This window comes from Salmo salar, chromosome 12, assembly GCF_965601325.2.
Source record: "Salmo salar chromosome 12, fSalSal1, whole genome shotgun sequence".
NCBI classification, from domain to species: domain Eukaryota; kingdom Metazoa; phylum Chordata; class Actinopteri; order Salmoniformes; family Salmonidae; genus Salmo; species Salmo salar.
The window spans coordinates 105,942,983-105,963,605 of record NC_138302.1 but is presented as its reverse complement, the minus strand read 5'-3'; the positions used below and the strand labels follow the sequence as shown (position 1 = coordinate 105,963,605).

The 20,623-nt window shown below is 45.1% G+C and overlaps 1 protein-coding gene across 2 annotated transcripts in view; it reads left to right on the top strand.

The window, feature by feature from the left end:
* The first annotated feature begins 1,093 nt into the window (after positions 1–1,093).
* The window catches only part of znf831 (zinc finger protein 831), a 106,972-nt gene continuing 87,442 nt past the window's right edge, over positions 1,094–20,623 (top strand). Inside the window, exons 1-2 of one of the 2 annotated variants that reach the window (XM_045691999.2) lie at positions 1,094–1,232; positions 1,479–1,602. The gene's annotated coding sequence lies outside the window, so the exon portion shown is untranslated. Of the gene's footprint in view, positions 1,233–1,478; positions 1,603–17,423; positions 18,785–20,623 lie in introns of those variants that run through there. The other variant, XM_045692000.2, reaches the window with a different exon arrangement.

Here is a 20,623-nt window from a genome sequence, read left to right as displayed (position 1 = left end):
ACATTGACTCTGTACCGGTAGCCCCTGTATATAGCCTCCACATTGACTCTGTACCGGTACCCCCTGTATATAGCCTCCACATTGACTCTGTACCGGTACCCCCTGTATATAGCCTCCACATTTACTCTGTACCGGTACCCCCTGTATATAGCCTCCACATTGACTCTGTACCGGTACCCCCTGTATATAGCCTCCACATTGACTCTGTACCGGTAGCCCCTGTATATAGCCTCCACATTGACTCTGTACCGGTACCCCCTGTATATAGCCTCCACATTGACTCTGTACCGGTACCCCCTGTATACAGCCTTGTTATTGTTATTTTAGTGTGCTACTTTTTATTTACATTTTTTGTTTATTTAGTAAGTATTTTCTTAACTCTATTTATTGAACTGCATTGTTGGTTAAGGTCTTGTAAGTTAGCATTTCACTGTGAGGTCTACTACACCTGTTGTATTCAGCATTTCACTGTGAGGTCTACTACACCTGTTGTATTCAGCATTTCACTGTGAGGTCTACTACACCTGTTGTATTCAGCATTTCACTGTGAGGTCTACTACACCTGTTGTATTCAGCATTTCACTGTAAGGTCTACTACACCTGTTGTATTCAGCATTTCACTGTGAGGTCTACTACACCTGTTGTATTCAGCATTTCACTGTGAGGTCTACTACACCTGTTGTATTCAGCATTTCACTGTGAGGTCTACTACACCTGTTGTATTCGGAGCTTGTGACTAATAAACTTTAATCTGATTATTTTCTGGCGAAAACCAAACTGCTCAATGTCCACAATGTCATCAAGCAGAAGGTGTGTGGTAAAGATTTTGATGTCAATTTTAATATGATAGTTGTGACTTGAATTCACACCGGATTCAAATATTATTTTGATATTTTTTTTTTTTTAAGAGTTAATTCAAACAGGATTTATTAAAGAGCCTTTTAAATGTTGTTTTTAAAGTTTGATCTTTCTGACAGCTTGTTGTTGCACCATGTGCAGCTTGCAGCACCCACCCACACATCTGAGCTCTCACTTCCTGCATGTGGCTTCCCACATGATTTACAGCTTGCAGAATCTCTGCCAACTGCCATTGCACAGAGCACCCTCTAATACACAGCACAACTAGGCAGCTAGGCAGTTTCACGTGATTTACCTATCACTGTAGCCACTGCAAGGAAGCGTTTCCACCTAACGGCTCTGCTTGTAAGAGATACAGGATAATCTTTGGAAAAGTAAGAAAATAAATACTATTTAATATATGAAGTGTGTCAAAATAGGTTGAATATTTGTTCGTATAATTTGATGTGCCACTTTACAAGAAAGTGTTGTTCCCTAATTATAGTACTACATTATAATCGCAGTGGTTGTAAAGAAAATACGGTATAATGTTTGAAAAAAATGCAAATAAAGGCTGTGTAATATAGGAAGTTCGCTTGTAATCCATTTGTTCATGATTCCATCTTCTGCCCAAACTCCAGAGCGGACTGAGATTGTTGGTTACCATGCCAACACTAACCATGGTTCCTCGGAGCAGCAGGCCGTTGTCGTGGAGACCAGAATCTAACAAGAGGCTTCAACCACCCAGGGAGAATAATATGAAAAGTAACTGTCTTGTCTGTCTCTCTCTGTCTCTCTCTGTCTTTCCCCATCTCTCTGTCTCCCTGTCTCTCTCTGTCTTTCTCTGTCTCTCTCTCTCCCCGTCTCTCTCTGTCTCCCTGTCTCTCTCTGTCTTTCTCTGTCTCTCTCTCTCCCCGTCTCTCTCTGTCTCCCTGTCTCTCTCTGTCTTTCTCTCTCTGTCTCCCTGTCTCTCTCTGTCTTTCTCTCTTTGTCTCTCTCTCTCCCCTTCTCTGTCTTTCTCCATCTCTCTGTCTCTCTCCACCTCTCTCTCTCCCCGTCTCTCTCTGTCTTTCCCTGTCTCCCTGTCTCTCTCTGTCTTTCTCTGTCTCTCTCTCTCCCCATCTCTGTCTTTCTCCATCTCTCTCTCTCTCCATCGCTCTCTCTCTCCCCGTCTCTCTCTGTCTTTCTCCATCTCTCTGTGTCCCTTCTGTGTCTCTCTCTATCCCCCTGTGTCTTTCCCCATCTCTCTCTCTATCTATTTCCATCTCCCTGTCTCTCCTCATCTCTCTCTGTCTTTCTCCATCTCTCGGTGTCTCTGTGTCTCTCTCCATCTCTCTCTGTCTTTCTCCATCTCTCTCTGTCTTTCTCCATCTCTCTGTGTCTCTCTCTGTCTTTCTCCATCTCTCTGTGTCTCTCTCTGTCTTTCTCCATCCCGGCCTCCGTCCCCCCCCCGTGCTCTCTCTTTCTCTCCTCCCCCTGTGTCTCTCCCCCCGTGCTCTCCCCGTCCCCGTCCCCCCCGTCTCCCACTCCGGGCCCATCTCTGGCTCTCCCCTCTCTCGGCCACCCACCCCCCAAAGATAACAATGAGTCATCCAATGGTCAAATGTAATGTAGTAGTCTAGGATGGGTCATAAAGTAACACGGAATGACATGGATCATCATTAGACAGTTGGTTCCTGTGGACAAACAAGGACACAGAGAGAGAGAAAGGGAGCGAGAAAAAGATAGTGAGAGCGAGTTAACATGTAGGATCATTCGGGCGGCAGGTAGTCTAGTGGTTAGAGCGTTGGGCCAGTAACTACAAAGTTGCTAGATTGAATCCCCTGAGCTGACAAGGTAAAAAATTGTCATTCTGCCCCTGAACAAGGCAGTTAACTCACCGTTCCTAGGCCGTCATTGTAAATAAGAAATTGTTTTTAACTGACTTGCCTAGTTAAATAAAGGTAAAATCAAATTATACAGTTGGGCGGGGGGCGGGGGGCGGGGGGCAGGGGGGGGGCAAGAATTATACCGAAAAAAAATATTAGCATGTAAAGTGTTGGTCCATGTTTCATGAGCTGAAATAAAAGATCCCAGAAATGTTCCATGTGCACAAAAAGCTTATTTTGCTTAAATTTTGTGCACAAATTTGTTTACATTCCTGTTAGTGAGCATTTCTACTTTGCCAAGATAATCCATCCACCTGACAGTTGTGGCATATCAAGAAGCTGATAAAACAGCATGATCATTACACAGGTGCACCTTGTTCTGGGGACAATAAAAGGACATTCTAACTTGTGCAGTTTTGTCACACAACACAATGCCACAGATGCTTGTTGAGGGAGCGTGCAGTTGGCATGCTGACTGCAGGAATGTCCACCAAAGCTGTTGCCAAATAATTTAATGTTAATTTCTCTACCATAAGCCCCCTCCAATTTCGTTTTAGAGAATTTTGCAGTACGTCCAACCGGCCTCACAACCGCAGACTACGTGTAACCACGCCAGCCCAGGACCTCCACATCCGGCTTCTTCACCGGCGGGATCATCTGAGACCAGCCACTCGGACAGCTGATGAAACTGTGGGTTGGCACAATCGAAGAATTTCTGCACAAACTGTCAGAAACCATCTCAGAGAAGCTCATCTGCGTGCTCGTTGTCCTAACCAGAATATTGACCTGACTGCAGTTTGGAGTGTTAACTGACATCAGTGGGCAAATGCTCACCTTCGACGGCCACTGGCAGGCTGGAGAGGTGTGCTATTCTCGGATGAATCTCAATTTCAATGCACAAAGATACCGTGACGAGATCCTGAGGCCCGTTGTCGTGCCATTCATCCGCCGCCATCGGGAGTGTACAATCAAATCAAATAAAATGTTATTTGTCACAAGCGCCGAATACAAATAGTCTGGGTAACCATTTGATTAGCTGTTCAGGAGTCCTATGGTTTGGGGGTAGAAGCTGTTTAGAAGGCTCCTGAACCTAGACTTGGCTGTACGGTACAGCTTGCCGTGCGGTAGCAGAGAGAACAGTCTATGACTAGGGTGGCTGGAGTCTTTGACAATTTTTAGGGCCTTCCTCTGACACCGCCTGGTATAGAGGTCCTGGATGGCAGGTAGCTTGGCCCCAGTGATATACTGGGCCGTTCGCACTACCCTCTGTAGTGCCTTGTGGTCGGAGGCCGAGCAGTTGCCATACCAGGCAGTGATGCAACCGGTCAGGATGCTCCTATGGTGCAGCTGTAAAACCTTTTGAGGATCTGAGGACCCATGACAAATCTTTCCAGTCTCCTGAGGGGGGATATGTTTTTTCATGCCCTCTTCACGACTGTCTTGGTGTGCTTGGACCATAGTTTGTTGGTGATGTGGACACCAAGGAACTTGAAGCTCTCAACCTGCTCCACTACAGCCCCGTCGATGAGAATGGGGCCGTGCTTTTCCTGTAATCCACAATCATCTCTTTTGTCTTGATCACGTTGAGGGAAAGGTTGTTGTCCTTGCACCACACTGTCAGGTCTTTGACCTCCTCGCTATAGGCTGTCTCATCGTTGTCAGTGATCAGGCCTACCACTGTTGTGTCTTCGGCAAACTTGATGATGGTGTTGGAGTCGTGCCTGGCCATGCAGTCGTGAGTGAACAGGGAGTACAGCAGGGGACTGAGCATGCACCCATGAGGGGCCCCTGTGTTGAGGATCAGCATGGCGGATGTGTTGTTACCTACCCTTACCACCTGGGGGTGACCCATCAGGAAGTCCAGGATCCAGTTGCAGAGGGAGGTGTTTAGTCCCAGGGTCCTTAGCATAGTGATGAGCTTTGAGGGCACTATGGTGTTGAATGTTGAGCTGTAGTCAATGAACAGCATTCTCACATAGGTGTTCCTTTTGTCCAGGTGGGAAAGGGCAGTGTGGAGTGGCAATAGAGATTGCATCATCTGTGGATCTGTTGAGGCGGTATGCAAATTGGAGTGGGTCTAGGGTTTCTGGGATAATGGTGTTGATGTGAGCCATGACCAGCCTTTCAAAGCACTTCATGGCTACAGACGTGAGTGCTACGGGTCGGTAGTCATTTAGGCAGGTTACCTTAGTGTTCTTGGGCACAGGGACTATGCTTAAAACATGTTGGTATTACAGACTCAGACAGGGAGAGGTTGAAAATGTCAGTGAAGACACTTGCCAGTTGGTCAGCGCATGCTCAGAGTACACATACTGGTAATCCATCTGGCCCTGCGGTCTTGTGAATGTTGACCTGTTTAAAGGTCTTACTCACATCGGCTGCGGAGAGCGTGATCACACAGTCGTCCAGAACAGCTGATGCTCTCATGCATGTTCCAGTGTTACTTGTCTCGAAGCGAGCATAGAAGTTATTTAGCTCGTTTGGTAGGCTTGTGTCACTTCCCTTTGTGGTCTGTAATAGTTTGCACGCCTACTCTAATCTTAAAGGGTGAATGAGAATATGTACATATAAGTATATGGACGAGCGATGGCCGAGCGGCATAGGCAAGGTGCAGTAGATGGCATAAAATACAGTATATACATGTGATATGAGTAATGTAAGATATGCAAACAATATTAAAGTGACTAGTGATCTATTTATTAAGTGTCCAGTGATTGGGTCTCAATGTAGGCAGCAGCCTCTCTGAGTTAGTGATGGCTGTTTAGCAGTCTGATGGCCTTGAGATAGAAGCTGTTTCTCAATCTCTCGGTCCCTGCTTTGATGCACCTGTACTGATCTCGCCTTTGATGGTAGCGGTGTGAACAGGCAGTGGCTCGGGTGGTTGTTGTCCTTGATGATCCTTTTGGTCTTCCTGTGACATCGGGTGGTGTAGGTGTCCTGGAGGGCAGGTAGTTTGCCCCCGGTGATGCGTTGTGCAGACCTCACTACCCTCTGGAGAGCCCTGCGGTTGAGGGCGGAGCAGCTGCCGTACCAGGATGTGATACAGCCAGACAGGATGCTCTCGATTGTGCATCTGTTAAAGTTAGTCAGGGTTTTGAGTGACAGCCTCCTGAGGTTGAAGAGGCGCTGTTGCGCTTTCTTCACCACACTGTCTGTGTGGGTGGACCATTTCAGTTTGTCTGTGATGTGTACCCCCAGGTATTTTCCACCTTCTCCGCTGCTGTCCCTTCGATGTGGATAGGGGTGTGCTCCCTCTGCTGTTTCCTGAAGTCCACGATTGTCTCCATTGTTTTGTTGATGTTGAGTGAGAGGTTGTTTTCCTGATACCACACTCTGAGTGCCCTCACCTCCTCCCTCTGGCTGTCTCGTCATTGTTGGTAATCAAGCCTACTACTGTTGTGTCGTCTGCAAACTTGATGATTGAGTTGGAGGCGTGCATGGCCACGCAGTCGTGGGTGAACAAGGAGTACAGGAGAGGGCTGAGCACGCACCCTTGCGGGGCCCCAGTGTTGAGGGTCAGCGAAGTGGAGATGTTGTTTCCTACCTTCACCACCTGGGGGCGGCCCGTCAGAAAGTCCAGGACCCAGTTGCACAGGGAGGGGCAGAGACCCAGGGCCTCCAGCTTAACCTCTTACATCTAGATGTTCCGCTAGCGGAACACCTGCTCCAATATCCAATGATGGGCGTGGCGCGAAATACAAATTCCTCTAAAATCCGAAAACTTCAATTTTTCAAACATATGACTATTTTACAGCATTTTATAGACAAGACTCTCGTTAATCTAACCACACTGTCCGATTTCAAAAAGGCTTTACAGCGAAAGCAAAACATTAGATTATGTCAGCAGAGTACCCAGCCAGAAATAATCAGACTACCCATTTTTCAAGCTAGCATATAATGTCACAAAAAACAAAACCACAGCTAAATGCAGCACTAACCTTTGATGATCTTCATCAGATGACAACCCTAGGACATTATGTTATACAATGCATGCATGTTTTGTTCAATCAAGTTCATATTTATATCAAAAACCAGCTTTTTTACATTAGCATGTGACGTTCAGAACTAGCATACCCCCCGCAAACCTCCGGTGAATTTACTAAATTACTCACGATAAACGTTCACAAAAAACATAACAATTATTTTAAGAATTATAGATACAGAACTCCTCTATGCACTCGATATGTCCGATTTTAAAATAGCTTTTCGGTGAAAGCACATTTTACAATATTCTCAGTAGATAGCCCAGCCATCACGGCTAGCTATTTAGACACCGACCAAGTTTAGCCCTGACCAAAGTCAGATTTACTATTACAAAAGTTTCATTACCTTAGTTGTCTTCGTCAGAATGCACTCCCAGGACTGCTACTTCAATAACAAATGTTGGTTTGGTCCAAAATAATCCATCGTTATATCCAAATAGCGGCGTTTTGTTCGTGCGTTCCAGACACTATCCGAATGGTAAATAAGGGTGACGAGCATGGCGCAATTCGTGACAAAAGATTTCTAAATATTTCATGACCGTACTTCGAAGCATGTCAACCGCTGTTTAAAATCAATTTTTATGCCATTTTTCTCGTAAAAAAGCGATAATATTCCGACCGGGAATCTGAGTTTCGGTAAATAGAGGGAAAAACAGAAAGACGGGGGCGGCCAGTGCACGCGCCTAAGCCCACTGTCCGCTGATCGGCCACTTGACAAACGCGATAATGTGTTTCAGCCAGAGCTTTGAATTACGTCATTCAGATTTTTCCCGGGCTCTGAGAGCCCATTGGAGCCGTAGGAAGTGTCACGTAACAGCAGAGATCCCCTGTAATGGATAGAGATGATCAAGAAGGCTAAGAAACGGTCAGACAGGGTACTTCCTGCACGGAATCTTCTCAGGTTTTGGCCTGCCAAATGAGTTCTGTTATACTCACAGACACCATTCAAACAGTTTTAGAAACTTTGGAGTGTTTTCTATCCAAAGCTAATAATTATATGCATATTCTAGTTTCTGGGCAGGAGTAATAATCAGATTAAATCGGGTACGTTTTTTATCCAGCCGTGAAAATACTGCCCCCTAGCCATAACAGGTTAATGATGAGTTTGGAGGGTACTATGGTGTTGAATGCTGAGCTGTAGTCAATGAACAGCATTCTTACATAGGTCCTCCTCTTGGCCACCGTCTCCAGAGGCTGCTGCTCTATCCTGCTGATAGAGTGTATAACTCGCCTTCTGTATTTTCTTAATGTCGTCGTTCAGCAACGAATCGGTGAAACATAAGATATTACAGTTTTTAATGTCCCGTTGGTAGGATATACGTGCTTTCAGTTCGTCCCTTTTTTTTCTCCCAGTGATTGAACTTTGGCGATCAGTACGGATGGCAAAGGCAGATTAGCCACTCGTCGCCTGATCCTCACAGGGGCACCCCGATCTCTTTCCGCAAAATCTCTGTTTGTTTCTCCAGTGAATGACGTGGATAAGGGCCTGTTCGGGTGTTTGGAGTTCCGACTCTTTTTAAAGAACAATTCTTAGGCCAATTCGAGGTGAGTAATCACTGTTCTGACTTTCAGAAGCTCTTTTCGGTCATAAGAGACGGTAGCAGAAACATTACGTACAAAATAAGTTACAAACAATGAGAAAAAACAAACAAAATAGTACGGTTGGTTATTTATAGGCAGGGGAGAGATCAGGTGGTAGACGGGGAGAGATCAGGTGATAGGCAGGGGAGAGGTCAGGTGGTAGGCAGGGGAGAGGTCAGGTGGTAGGCAGGGGAGAGGTCAGGTGATAGACAGGGGAGAGATCAGGTGGTAGGCAGGGGAGAGGTCAGGTGATAGACAGGGGAGAGATCAGGTGGTAGACAGGGGAGAGATCAGGTGATAGGCAGGGGAGAGGTCAGGTGGTAGGCAGGGGAGAGGTCAGGTGATAGACAGGGGAGAGGTCAGGTGATAGACAGGGGAGAGGTCAGGTGATAGGCAGTGGAGAGGTCAGGTGATAGGCAGGGGAGAGGTCAGGTGGTAGGCAGGGGAGAGGTCAGGTGATAGGCAGGGGAGAGGTCAGGTGGTAGGCAGGGGAGAGGTCAGGTGATAGGCAGGGGAGAGGTCAGGTGGTAGGCAGGGGAGAGATCAGGTGATAGGCAGGGAGAGATCAGGTGATAGGCAGGGGAGAGGTCAGGTGATAGACAGGGGAGAGGTCAGGTGATAGGCAGTGGAGAGGTCAGGTGATAGGCAGTGGAGAGGTCAGGTGATAGGCAGGGGAGAGGTCAGGTGGTAGGCAGGGGAGAGGTCAGGTGATAGACAGGGGAGAGGTCAGGTGATAGGCAGTGGAGAGGTCAGGTGATAGGCAGGGGAAAGGTCAGGTGATAGGCAGGGGAGAGGTCAGGTGGTAGGCAGGGGAGAGGTCAGGTGATAGACAGGGGAGAGATCAGGTGATAGGCAGGGGAGAGATCAGGTGATAGGCAGGGGAGAGGTCAGGTGGTAGGCAGGGGAGAGGTCAGGTGATAGACAGGGGAGAGGTCAGGTGATAGACAGGGGAGAGGTCAGGTGATAGGCAGTGGAGAGGTCAGGTGATAGGCAGTGGAGAGGTCAGGTGATAGGCAGGGGAGAGGTCAGGTGATAGGCAGGGGAGAGGTCAGGTGATAGGCAGGGGAGAGGTCAGGTGGTAGGCAGGGGAGAGGTCAGGTGATAGGCAGTGGAGAGGTCAGGTGATAGACAGGGGAGAGATCAGGTGATAGGCAGGGAGAGATCAGGTGATAGGCAGGGGAGAGGTCAGGTGATAGGCAGGGGAGAGATCAGGTGATAGGCAGGGAGAGATCAGGTGATAGGCAGGGGAGAGGTCAGGTGATAGACAGGGGAGAGGTCAGGTGATAGGCAGTGGAGAGGTCAGGTGATAGGCAGGGGAGAGGTCAGGTGGTAGGCAGGGGAGAGGTCAGGTGATAGGCAGTGGAGAGGTCAGGTGATAGACAGGGGAAAGGTCAGGTGATAGGCAGGGGAGAGGTCAGGTGATAGGCAGTGGAGAGGTCAGGTGATAGGCAGGGGAGAGGTCAGGTGGTAGGCAGGGGAGAGGTCAGGTGATAGGCAGTGGAGAGGTCAGGTGATAGACAGGGGAGAGATCAGGTGATAGGCAGGGGAGAGGTCAGGTGGTGGAGAGGTCAGGTGGTAGGCAGGGGAGAGGTCAGGTGATAGACAGGGGAGAGATCAGGTGATAGGCAGGGGAGAAGTCAGGTGGTGGAGAGGTCAGGTGGTAGGCAGGGGAGAGGTCAGGTGATAGACAGGGGAGAGATCAGGTGATAGGCAGCAGATCACACTGTTTTCAAGTGAGTACAAAATTCTAATCTAGGCTGTGAACTGCATGAGAATGTTATTTGAATAATGACGCTAAAGCCCTGAACATTGGGCATCTATTCAACAATGTTGAATGTTTCATTCCATTTGGATCAGTAGTGGGTTTACTCTGGACATTTTACAAGGTTTACAAAGACACAGAGGCAAAAGATTTAACTTCTGATATTGAGATGTGCTGTCTGTTGCAGATCATCAAGTCCTCCTATAATAATCTGGCCGCATACAGTTGAAGTCGGAAGTTTACATACACCTTTGCCAAATACATTTAAACTCCGTTTTTCACAATTCCTGACATTTAATCCTAGTAAAAATGCACTGTTTTAGGTCAGATAGGATCACCACTTTATTTTAAGAATGTGAAATGTCAGAATAATAGTAGAGAAAATGATTTATTTCAGCTTTTATTTCTTTCATCACATTCCCAGTGGGTCAGAAGTTTACATACACTCAATTAGTATTTGGTAGCGTTGCCTTTAAATTGTTTAAACTTTGGTCAAACGTTTCGGGTAGCTTTCCACAAGACAGAGCTGGTGTAACTGAGTCAGGTTTGTAGGCCTCCTTGCTCGCACACGCTTTTTCAGTTCTGCCCACACATTTTCTATAGGACTGAGGTCAAGGGTTTATGATGGCAACTCCAATACCTTTACTTTGTTGCCCTTAAGCCATTTTGCCACAACTTTGGAAGTATGCTTGGGGTCATTGTCCATTTGGAAGACCCATTTGCGACCAAGCTTTAACTTCCTGACTGATGTCTTGAGATGTTGCTTCAATATATCCACATAATTTTCCTTCCTCATGATGCCATCTATTTTGTGAAGTGCACCAGTCCCTCCTGCAGCAAAGCACTCCCACAACATGATGCTGCCACCCCCGTGCTTCACGGTTGGGATGGTGTTCTTCAGCTTGCAAGCCTCCCACTTTTTCCTCCCACTTTTTCCTCCAAACATAACGATCTTTGTCCCCATGTGCAGTTGCAAACCATAATCTGGCTATTTTATGGCGGTTTTGGAGCAGTGGCTTCTTCCTTGCTGAGCGGCCTTTCAGGTTATGACGATATAGGACTCGTTTCACTGTGGATATAGATACTTTTGTACCTGTTTCCTCCAGCATCTTCACAAGGTCTTTTGCTGTTGTTCTGGGATTGATTTGCACTTTTTGCACCAAAGTACGTTCATCTCTAGGAGACAGAACGCGTCTCCTTCCTGAGCGGTATGACGGCTGCGTGGTCCCATGGTGTTTATACTTGCGTACTATTGTTTGTACAGATGAACGTGGTACCTTCAGGCGTTTGGAAATTGCTCCCAAGGATGAACCAGACTTGTGGAGGTCTACAATTTTTTTCTGAGGTCTTGGCTGATTTCTTTTGATTTTCCCATGATGTCAAGCAAAGAGGCACTGAGTTTGAAGGTAGGCCTTGAAATACATCCACAGGTACACCTCCAATTGACTCAAATTATGTCAATTAGCCTATCAGAAGCTTCTAAAGCCATGACATCATTTTCTTGAATTTTCCATGCTGTTTAAAGGCACAGTCTACTTAGTGTATGTAAACTTCTGACCCACTGGAATTGTGATACAGTGAATTATAAGTGAAATAATCTGTAAACAATTGTTGGAAAAATTACTTGTGTCATGCACAAAGTAGATGTCTTAACCGACTTGCTAAAACTATAGTTTGTTAACAAGAAATTTGTGGAGTGGTTAAAAAACGAGTTTAATGACTTCAACCTAAATGTATGTAAACTTCCCACTTCAATTGTAGTTCTATGATCCCAGCAGGCCCAGTTATTCAGGAAAGCTTATGCTCCCTGCAGGCCCAGTTATTCAGGAAAGCTTATGCTCCCTGCAGGCCCAGATATTCAGGAAAGCTTATGCTCCCTGCAGGCCCAGTTATTCAGGAAAGCTTATGCTCCCTGCAGGCCCAGTTATTCAGGAAAGCTTATGATCCCAGCAGGCCCAGTTATTCAGGAAAGCTTATGCTCCCTGCAGGCCCAGTTATTCAGGAAAGCTTATGCTCCCTGCAGGCCCAGTTATTCAGGAAAGCTTATGCTCCCTGCAGGCCCAGATATTCAGGAAAGCTTATGCTCCCTGCAGGCCCAGTTATTCAGGAAAGCTTATGCTCCCTGCAGGCCCAGTTATTCAGGAAAGCTTATGCTCCCTGCAGGCCCAGTTATTCAGGAAAGCTTATGCTCCCTGCAGGCCCAGTTATTCAGGAAAGCTTATGCTCCCTGCAGGCCCAGTTATTCAGGAAAGCTTATGCTCCCAGCAGGCCCAGATATTCAGGAAAGCTTATGCTCCCTGCAGGCCCAGTTATTCAGGAAAGCTTATGCTCCCAGCAGGCCCAGATATTCAGGAAAGCATAAGGTGCGCTCTGCCACCGATCCAAGCGGCTATTCCTCGCTCACCTAGAACCATAACGCTTCAATATAGCCTAAATATTAGTCATTTTACTTTAAAAATGTATTACCTTTTATGTGTGGCATGAACACAGCCAGTCACAATGTTTTAATCTGATTAGGCTCCTTCAACAGTCTCCTGTAGGCATGTTCGTCCACTCCACTCTGATATAATTCCAGCATCCAAACCGTGCTCAGGCCATTTGAGGAATGGAAAGAGAAAAGTTGAATGACAGAGATTGTCAAGCCTTCGATACTGGGTCCAGGGTAGGGAGCAATGCATTTTGTCTTTATCAAGATTGACATAATCTATTTGATTGTGGTGTTGAAAACACAAACTCTGATGTTAATAATTCTGAAGTCGTTAACCAACACAGTTATGCTTATTGGTTGTGTGGTGTATTGGCACAGAAACCTGTTGGTGGAAAATTTGTTGCATATATTTTATATAATTACAAACATAGCATCAACATTTTTAAAATCGGTTTTCTCCCTAGCTGATCATTGTCTACAGCCCCCTCTGATTGTAGTGTAATGAGACAGACATGGAACCCAAGTGGGGAAAAAAAACATATTTTAAATATACTTAAGTCATACTTCATTCATATATTTTAATATATTTAACTATGTTTGTGATAAATATACTTCATGATGACAGAAGTGAGTGCTACGGGGCTATAGTCATTTAGTTCAGTTACCTTTGCTTTCTTGGGTACAGGAACAATGGTGGACATCTTGAAGCATGTGGGGACAACAGACTGGGATAGGGAGAGAGTGAATATGTCCGTAAACACTCCAGCCAGCTGGTCTGCGCATGCTAGGGATGGCGGTACATTATATTACCAATCAAAACTTCAGCTGCAATTAAGTTAAATATGCTTTTTTGAAAGTATACTGAAGTCAATTTTCTTGAGACATAAAAAAAAGTATACTTTCAGGAAGCATGTTCCTCAGCTGTGCATGTTCCCTTATGTGGAATAAACATTCATTATTATTATTGTCAACATTTTCTGCGCTCTTCTGAACAGGAATTCAGAAAGTACATCAGAACTCTATGCTTCAACTGAAAAACCACTCCATGTGTATTTTGAATGAATATACTAAATTATAACGAAAGCGTATGAAATTGAAATGCACTTTCAATGAGTGTGTTTAAGTGTAATGATAGTGAACATGTAGTATACTTAAACAATGAGAAACTATTCATTTAAAGGACAACTTTTAATAATTGTGTTGATAGTATGATAGTATATTTATAGTATACTTAAGATATACTAGAAAAGCACATCTCCTATTTGAAGTATATTATTTGAAGTATATTTGTAGTATATTTAAGTTTACTTTAGTATACTTGTTTTCCCTTGGGAAGGGTCCTCCTTGGAGGTCAGCGAACCCTCAACCTTTTGGCATCGAGTGGTGACATTAATATTCACCTTTATAAACACAGGGGAGTTACAGTTATTGTTATTTGTTGGGGAATGTGTGCTATTCGTTTACAGTGGAAAGGGATGATCAAAAATATGTTTTACGCTGCGGAACGGGGGGTGCATTCTTTATGACACCTCGAGTTAGACCCCCCCCGGAGATATATGCTGTCGTCGTTACTCTAGCCTGCAGATATTTCCTGTTTTCTACAGAGTCCTCTAGTCATATTCCCTGCAATGTGAAAAAGGAATAGTGATGTTTCAGAGAGAACTGTTGTTTATCAGAGAGAGAGAGAGAGAGAGAGGGGGCAGCAGGTTGCTCTGCCCACTCAGTCACACACACACACACACACACACACACACACACACACACACACACACACACACACACACACACACACACACACACACACACACACACATACACACACACACACACACACACACACACACACACACACACACACACACACACACACACACACACACACACACACACACACACACAGACTGCCTCCTGCCTCCTGCCTCCTGCCCACAAAGTCACACATCAGCCGGCCAGGCAGATGGAAGTTTGCACGCGCTGGACAACATGGTTGCACGGTGTGTGTGTCACTTCAAGCTTAATTAATAACTTACATTTTGAGCTATTGTTCTTTTTGTCTGGAGGGATCATAACATTACGGAGCAGAGATATTTCCCCCATAGCCTTGACGACACACCGCAGGAGGCTGCTGAAGGAAGGACGGTTCACACCATGTATTTCATACCATTCCACTATTCTGCACCATCTATTACCATGAGCCCATCCTCCCCGAGAGGGAGAGAGGGAGAGGGAGAGAGGGAGAGAGAGGGCGAGGGTGAGAGAGGGTGAGAGGGAGAGATGGAGGGAGAGGGAGAGAGAGAGGGCGAGGGTGAGAGAGGGTGAGAGGGAGAGATGGAGGGAGAGGGAGAGAGAGAGGATGAGAGAGGGAGAGGGAGAGAGGGCGAGAGAGGGAGAGGGAGGGAGGGAGAGGGAGAGGGCGAGAGTGAGAGGGAGAGAGAGGGTGAGAGTGAGAGAGGGAGAGAGGATGAGAGGATGAGAGAGGGAGAGGGAGAGAGAGAGGGCGAGAGAGGGAGAGGGAGGGAGAGAGGGCGAGAGAGGGAGGGAGAGGGAGGGAGAGAGAGAGGGCGAGAGAGGGAGAGGGAGGGAGAGAGAGAGGGTGAGAAAGGGAGAGAGAGAGGGCGAGAGAGGGAGAGGGAGGGAGAGAGGGCGAGAGAGGGAGAGAGAGAGGGCGAGAGAGGGAGAGGGAGGGAGGGAGGGAGAGAGGGAGGGAGAGGGAGAGAGAGAGGGCGAGAGAGGGAGGGAGAGAGGATGAGAGAGGGAGAGGGAGAGAGAGAGGGCAAGAGAGGGAGAGGGAGGGAGGGAAGGCGAGAGAGGGAGAGGGAGGGAGAGAGGGCGAGAGTGAGAAGGTGTTATGGAGGTAGAGTAGGCTGAAACAGGATGGGTACTGAGTCATTGCAGAGTTATATAGAGGTACCTACTGTAGAATGAGGTAGAGTTATATAGAGGTAGATACTGTAGAATGAGGTAGAGTTATAGAGGTAGATACTGTAGAATGAGTTAGAGGCAGAGTTATATAGAGGTAGATACTGTAGAATGAGGTACAGTTATGGAGGTAGATACTGTAGAATGAGTTAGAGGCAGAGTTATATAGAGGTAGATACTTTAGAATGAGGTAGAGTTATAGAGGTAGATACTGTAGAATGAGTTAGAGGCAGAGTTATATAGGGGTAGATACTGTAGAATGAGGTAGAGTTATGGAGGTAGATACTGTAGAATGAGTTAGAGGTATAGTTAAATAGAGGTAGATACTGTAGAATGAGGTAGAGTTATATAGAGGTAGGTACTGTAGAATGAGGTAGAGGTACAGTTATATAGAGGTACCTACTGTAGAATGAGGTAGAGGTACAGTTATATAGTGGTACCTACTGTAGAATGAGTTAGAGATAGAGTTATATAGAGGTACCTACTGTAGAATGAGGTAGAGTTATAGAGGTAGATACTGTAGAATGAGGTAGAGGTAGAGTTATATAGTGGTAGATACTGTAGAATGAGTTAGAGGCAGAGTTATATAGAGGTACCTACTGTAGAATGAGGTAGAGTTATATAGAGGTAGATACTGTAGAATGAGGTAGAGTTATATAGAGGTAGATACTGTAGAATGAAGTAGAGGTAGAGTTATATTGAGGTACCTACTGTAGAATGAGGTAGAGTTATAGAGGTAGATACTGTAGAATGAGGTAGAGGTACAGTTATATAGTGGTACATACTGTAGAATGAGTTAGAGCTAGAGTTATATAGAGGTACCAACTGTAGAATGAGGTAGAGTTATAGAGGTAGATACTGTAGAATGAGGTAGAGGTAGAGTTATATAGAGGTACCTACTGTAGAATGAGGTAGAGGTACAGTTATATAGTGGTACCTACTGTAGAATGAGTTAGAGCTAGAGTTATATAGAGGTACCTACTGTAGAATGAGGTAGAGTTATAGAGGTAGATACTGTAGAATGAGGTAGAGGTAGAGTTATATAGAGGTACCTACTGTAGAATGAGGTAGAGGTAGAGTTATATAGAGGTACCTACTGTAGAATGAGTTAGAGGCAGAGTTATATAGAGGTACCAACTGTAGAATGAGGTAGAGTTATATAGAGGTAGATACTGTAGAATGAGGTAGAGTTATAGAGGTAGATACTGTAGAATGAGGTAGAGGTAGAGTTATATAGAGGTACCTACTGTAGAATGAGTTAGAGGCAGAGTTATATAGGGGTACCAACTGTAGAATGAGGTAGAGTTATATAGAGGTACCTACTGTAGAATGAAGTAGAGATATATAAAAAAAAGTATACTAATTGTAAATAATAAATTGTTCATAACTGACTTGCCTAGTTAATAAAGGTTAAATAAAAAATACAAATAAATAAATATAGATGTAGCTATTGTACAATGGGTTAGAGATTGCTTCTGTAGCGAGGTTAGCTGAGATGGCTGGGAGAGATGTAGTTACTGTTAAAGGTAAGCCTACCTCAGAGCCTGCCACTTTACTCTACTCTGCACTTCCTCATTTTGTCAGGGTTGTTGTTGACATTTTCTCTGTCTTTTAAAATCTCTCCTGCATTTCATACTCTACCTGTCTATCTATGTTTCTCCTCTCCTGATTCTGAGCATATTGTCAACTTCTGCTCTGAAACTCTTTGTCTAACAATGCTATCATACTATCCCCCACCCTTCCGCTCTCTCTTTTTCTCTCTCTCTCTCTCTCTCTCGCTCTCACACTGTCTACTCCTGTCTCCGTCTCTCTCTCTCTCTCTCTCTCTCTCTCTCTCTCTCACACTGTCTACTCCTGTCTCCGTCTCTCTCTCTCTCTCTCTCTCTCTCTCTCTCTCTCTCTCTCTCTCTCTCGCTCTCACACTGTCTACTCCTGTCTCCGTCTCTCTCTCTCTCTCTCTCTCTCTCTCTCTCTCTCTCTCTCTCTCTCTCTCTCTATCCTTGTTCTCTAATTTGCATGAGTGCTGCTGGCTACAGGCTGTGTGTTTCCTCATCTCAGTAGCAGTTCCTCAGTTAGACCTGATCAAACAGACTACAGAGAGGAGCACAACAGAACCAGTTTGTCTGTAATACCTGATCTAACAAACTACAGAGATGAGCATAACAGAACAGCACAGAACAGATCAGCAGCTCTGAAAAGCACCATCATTGGAGAGAGAGAGTTAGCTCTGGAGGAAGAGCTGTTGTTACAGAACCCCGGTGTCTGATACCTTCATCTGGTTCTGGAGGAAGAGCTGTTGTTACAGAACCCTGGTGTCTGATACCTTCATCTGGTTCTGGAGGAAGAGCTGTTGTTACAGAACCCTGGTGTCTGATACCTTCATCTGGTTCTGGAGGAAGAGCTGTTGTTACAGAACCCTGGTGTCTGATACCTTCATCTGGTTCTGGAGGAAGAGCTGTTGTTACAGAACCCCGGTGACTGATACCTTCATCTGGTTCTGGAGGAAGAGCTGTTGTTACAGAACCCTGGTGTCTGATACCTTCATCTGGTTCTGGAGGAAGAGCTGTTGTTACAGAACCCTGGTGTCTGATACCTTCATCTGGTTCTGGAGGAAGAGCTGTTGTTACAGAACCCCGGTGTCTGATACCTTCATCTGGTTCTGGAGGAAGAGCTGTTGTTACAGAACCCTGGTGTCTGATACCTTCATCTGGTTCTGGAGGAAGAGCTGTTGTTACAGAACCCTGGTGTCTGATACCTTCATCTGGTTCTGGAGGAAGAGCTGTTGTTACAGAACCCTGGTGTCTGATACCTTCATCTGGTTCTGGAGGAAGAGCTGTTGTTACAGAACCCTGGTGTCTGATACCTTCATCCGGTTCTGGAGGAAGAGCTGTTGTTACAGAACCCTGGTGACTGATACCTTCATCTGGTTCTGGAGGAAGAGCTGTTGATACAGAACCCTGGTGTCTGATACCTTCATCTGGTTCTGGAGGAAGAGCTGTTGTTACAGAACCCTGGTGACTGATACCTTCATCTGGTTCTGGAGGAAGAGCTGTTGATACAGAACCCCGGTGTCTGATACCTTCATCTGGTTCTGGAGGAAGAGCTGTTGTTACAGAACCCTGGTGACTGATACCTTCATCTGGTTCTGGAGGAAGAGCTGTTGATACAGAACCCTGGTGACTGATACCTTCATCTGGTTCTGGAGGAAGAGCTGTTGTTACAGAACCCTGGTGTCTGATACCTTCATCTGGTTCTGGAGGAAGAGCTGTTGTTACAGAACCCCGACTCTGTTCTGCTGTTCTGCTGAGCACCTCCAGGACCTGGAATGTGAACAGAGGCAGTAACAGCAACATGAACAGAGGGATAACTCTGGTAGAACAGCAGGTCAGAGAACCTCAGTGGATAGGTGAGTGATCTGATATGATGACCTCTGTCCAGGGTTACTCATGTAGTCTGTGATGTTTAGCATGATAGTGATGGTATTTCTCTGAGAACGTAGTATTTACCATTTCATCTGAACAGTTTCAACAGTCTTAAACTTCAGCACTGTAATGTCTGATTTGATTTTACAGTGATATCAAGAAAACACAACTGATCAGACTTTACCCAGTCAGTAACATATCTGTCTATAGAGACTTTACCCAGTCAGTAACATATCTGCCTATAGAGACTTTACCCAGTCAGTAACATATCTGTCTATAGAGACTTTACCCAGTCAGTAACATATCTGTCTATAGAGACTTTACCCAGTCAGTATCTGTCTATAGAGACTTTACCCAGTCAGTAACATATCTGTCTATAGAGACTTTACCCAGTCAGTAACATATCTGTCTATAGAGACTTTACCCAGTCAGTATCTGTCTATAGAGACTTTACCCAGTCAGTAACATATCTGTCTATAGAGACTTTACCCAGTCAGTAACATATCTGCCTATAGAGACTTTACCCAGTCAGTAACATATCTGTCTATAGAGACTTTACCCAGTCAGTAACATATCTGTCTATAGAGACTTTACCCAGTCAGTATCTGTCTATAGAGACTTTACCCAGTCAGTATATGTCTATAGAGACTTTACCCAGTCAGTAACATATCTGTCTATAGGGACTTTACCCAGTCAGTATCTGTCTATAGAGACTTTACCCAGTCAGTAACATATCTGTCTATAGAGACTTTACCCAGTCAGTAACATATCTGTCTATAGAGACTTTACCCAGTCAGTAACATATCTGTCTATAGAGACTTTACCCAGTCAGTAACATATCTGTCTATAGAGACTTTACCCAGTCAGTATCTGTCTATAGAGACTTTACCCAGTCAGTAACATATCTGTCTATAGAGACTTTACCCAGTCAGTAACATATCTGTCTATAGAGACTTTACCCAGTCAGTAACATATCTGTCTATAGAGACTTTACCCAGTCAGTAACATATCTGTCTATAGAGACTTTACCCAGTCAGTAACATATCTGTCTATAGAGACTTTACCCAGTCAGTATCTGTCTATAGAGACTTTACCCAGTCAGTATCTGTCTATAGAGACTTTACCCAGTCAGTAACATATCTGTCTATAGAGACTTTACCCAGTCAGTAACATATCTGTCTATAGAGACTTTACCCAGTCAGTAACATATCTGCCTATAGAGACTTTACCCAGTCAGTAACATATCTGTCTATAGAGACTTTACCCAGTCAGTATCTGTCTATAGAGACATTACCCAGTCAGTAACATATCTGTCTATAGAGACTTTACCCAGTCAGTATCTGTCTATAGAGACTTTACCCAGTCAGCATATGTCTATAGAGACTTTACCCAGTCAGTAACATATCTGTCTATAGGGACTTTACCCAGTCAGTATCTGTCTATAGAGACTTTACCCAGTCAGTAACATATCTGTCTATAGAGACTTTACCCAGTCAGTAACATATCTGTCTATAGAGACTTTACCCAGTCAGTAACATATCTGTCTATAGAGACTTTACCCAGTCAGTAACATATCTGTCTATAGAGACATTACCCAATCAGTATCTGTCTATAGAGACTTTACCCAGTCAGTAACATATCTGTCTATAGAGACTTTACCCAGTCAGTATCATATCTGTCTATAGAGACTTTACCCAGTCAGTATCTGTCTATAGAGACTTTACCCAGTCAGTATCTGTCTATAGAGACATTACCCAGTCAGTAACATATCTGTCTATAGAGACTTTACCCAGTCAGTATCTGTCTATAGAGACATTACCCAG